Source organism: Salvelinus fontinalis, chromosome 10 (assembly GCF_029448725.1).
Source record: "Salvelinus fontinalis isolate EN_2023a chromosome 10, ASM2944872v1, whole genome shotgun sequence".
Classification (NCBI taxonomy): Eukaryota; Metazoa; Chordata; class Actinopteri; order Salmoniformes; family Salmonidae; genus Salvelinus; species Salvelinus fontinalis.
The window spans coordinates 48,592,184-48,595,679 of record NC_074674.1 but is presented as its reverse complement, the minus strand read 5'-3'; the positions used below and the strand labels follow the sequence as shown (position 1 = coordinate 48,595,679).

The 3,496-nt window shown below is 43.7% G+C and overlaps 1 protein-coding gene across 1 annotated transcript in view; it reads right to left on the bottom strand.

The window, feature by feature from the left end:
• Positions 1 to 878: 878 nt before the first annotated feature.
• The window catches only part of chordc1b (cysteine and histidine-rich domain (CHORD) containing 1b), a 38,557-nt gene continuing 35,939 nt past the window's right edge, over positions 879 to 3,496 (bottom strand). The window contains exon 10 of the mRNA XM_055936934.1: positions 879 to 3,496. This exon is cut by the window's right edge and continues 2,742 nt beyond it. The gene's annotated coding sequence lies outside the window, so the exon portion shown is untranslated.

Sequence of the window (3,496 nt, the reverse complement as noted above, 5' to 3'; positions counted from 1 at the left end):
ATCCCAGCAGCTGACCGAAAACAACGGTGACGCAGAGGGGGTAGACGGAGCGGTCTTCTGGTCAGGCTTTAGAAAACAGACACATCACTCTCCGCTCCCATGTATACTACTCGCCAATGTCCAGTCTGTTGACAACAAGGTAGACGAAATTCGAGCGAGGTTTGCCTTCCAGAGAGACATCTGAGATTGTAACATTCCCTGTTTCACGGAAACATGGCTCTCTCGGGACATGCTGTCGAAATCAGTTCAGCCACCGGGCTTCTCCAATCATCACGCCGACAGAGATAAACACCTCTCTGGGAAGAAGAAGGACAGGAGTGTATGCTTTATGATTAACACCTCTTGTTGTAATCATAACAACATACAGGAACTCAAGTCCTTCTGCTCACCCGATCTAGAATTCCTTACAATCAAACCATTCTACCTACCAAGATAATTCTCGTCAGTTATAGTTACAGCTGTGTACATCCCCCCCTCAAGCGAACAAAGGTGTTTCATGGTTTACCTTGTATTCAGGCTGAAAAGGTGTTTCATGTATTCAGGCTGAAAAGGTGTTTCATGTATTCAGACTGTAAAAAGGTGTTTCATGTATTCAGACTGTAAAACGGTGTTTCATGTATTCAGACTGTAAAAAGGTGTTTCATGTATTCAGGCTGTAAAAAGGTGTTTCAGACAAGATACTCTGGCTATGTCTCAAATAGTGCACTATTCCCTTATTGATCCTTTGAGACATCACAGGTCGACCTGATTGACAGGGAAGTCCCGCTCCAGAGGAATAGGGGTTCTGTTAGAATAGGTATTTATTGGTTTTAATGTGAAGGAAGGCTTGAACCAAGTAAACAACAACGTGTGGTAAAACAGTACATACTGGTCGTGTGTATTCGAATTTTGTATTTAAATTTATTTAAAACTTTATTGTTGGTACAGTTCAAATGGATCCTAAAGCTTACAGCCTTGTCGGTCAACTGCAATTTTACAGAGTTATTTAATCAGCTGGTAGAGATTATATAACGTATTAAAGATATTGAACATGTGGAGACATTCCCAATTCTATACATCATATAGAAAGGCTGTACTTGGACACATCTGGGCTGTATTCATCTGGTCACAATAGCAACATGTTCTGTAACAGAAACAACTGTACATGGACACATCTGGGCTGTATTCATCTGGTCACAACATGTTCTGTAACAGAAACAACTGTACTTGGACACATCTGGGCTGTATTCATCTGGTCACAATAGCAACATGTTCTGTAACAGATACAACTTCAGGTGTTTGTCAGTGTTTTTGTTGTTTGGTGCCTTAGATGAAATTTATTCAGACAAAATCTCCAAATTCTATATACATTAGATTAAAAGGTATTCAGGCATTCCCGAAGTCTACCTCCAAGCATCTACAACAGATGGAATGGAGTATACGTCTCCGACAGACCAACATGCAGTGTTTCCTAATATTCAGATGAAGACATAGTGAGTTCAGCTTTGGGCTATTTCATCGCAGGTAGACCTGATTCCAATACGTTACGCCCATGGACTGAGATCGCAGGTAGACCTGATTCCAATACGTTACGCCCATGGACTGATATCGCAGGTAGATCTGATTCCAATACGTTACGCCCATGGACTGAGATCGCAGGTAGACCTGATTCCAATACGTTACGCCCATGGACTGATATCGCAGGTAGACCTGATTCCAATACGTTACGCCCATGGACTGATATCGCAGGTAGACCTGATTCCAATACGTTACGCCCATGGACTGAGATATTGCATCCCTGTATCTGTCCCAATTATGGCGTCTGAGAGCCTCAGTGGCGCTGCCCATGCTATCTCCATTTTGAAGTAGTCCATTTTCTTCTTCTATTTCTATGTTGGTAAACAAACTGAACGGGTGCACACTGCCCCCTAGAGGGTGTTGTCTGAACAGGTATAAAGACAAGGTTGGTGATTTACTGCCCCCTGGAGGGTGTTGTCTGAACAGGTATAAAGACAAGGTTGGTGATTTACTGCCCCCTGGAGGGTGTAGTCTGAACAGGTATAAAGACAAGGTTGGTGATTTACTGCCCCCTGGAGGGTGTTGTCTGAACAGGTATAAAGACAAGGTTGGTGATTTACTGCCCCCTGGAGGGTGTAGTCTGAACTGCCCCCTGGAGGATGTAGTCTGAACAGGTATAAAGACAAGGTTGGTGATTTACTGCCCCCTGGAGATATGGAATGTTTACTCACCAGTATAATTAATTGGCTGATCCCTCGTTGATGACCCGGATGGAATCATGTGATCCTTCATTAACCCATAGGAAGTCCCACCCAGTCGACTACTTCAAAACTGGTGTACGCCGCCCCCCCCCCCCCATGCTAAAACATCTCTATGGTTACCCTTTGCGAGCTCAGACGACCCTATGCTGTAGTGTAAAGGAATGCAATGTACGTGTGTGTTTTTGTCATATCTTTTAACACTTATGATGTTTCAGAAAATGACAATGACAGCCAAGGTCTTGAGCATTAACCTTTTGTATTCTGGAGCCTATTGGCGCAGGGTGACGTTGCCCCTAGATTGCTGATTTTGGGTCAGTTTATCGTTTCGTTTATCACTAATGGTTAAGATTTAGGATTGAGGAATCTGATTTTAGATCTGTACCCAGGGGAAACTGATCCTAGATCTGTACCCAGGGGAAACTGATCCTAGATCTGTACCCAGGGGAAACTGATCCTATATCTGTACCCAGGGAAACTGATCCTAGATCTGTACCTAGGGGAAACTGATCCTAGATCTGTATCCGGGGGAAACTGATCCTATATCTGTACCTAGGGGAAACTGATCCTAGATCTGTACCTAGGGGAAACTGATCCTAGATCTGTACCTAGGGGAAACTGATCCTAGATCTGTACCCAGGGGAATCTGATCCTAGATCTGTACCCAGGGGAATCTGATCCTAGATCTTTACCCAGGGGAATCTGATCCTAGATCTGTACCCAGGGGAATCTGATCCTAGATCTGTACCCAGGGGAATCTGATCCTAGATCTGTACCCAGGGGAAACTGATCCTAGATCTGTATCCGGGGGAAACTGATCCTATATCTGTACCTAGGGGAAACTGATCCTAGATCTGTACCTAGGGGAAACTGATACTAGATCTGTACCTAGGGGAAACTGATCCTAGATCTGTACCTAGGGGAAACTGATCCTAGATCTGTACCTAGGGGAAACTGATCCTAGATCTGTACCTAGGGGAAACTGATCCTAGATCTGTACCCAGGGAAAATCACCTTGGCTCTCCTCACTACCAACCATGTTCAACTGCCATGTTTGAAACCCATTGCAAAACAAACAACCCATCCGAATACTGAGTTGAACAAGAGTCTGACAAATACAACCATTATAATCTCAGCCTACAGATTCTATAACTTAACATTACATGCAAACTGTCCAGAAAGAGATTTAAACATGACATGAAACAGAGGTGGAATGCAGACAGATTTTCATTGAAAAACAC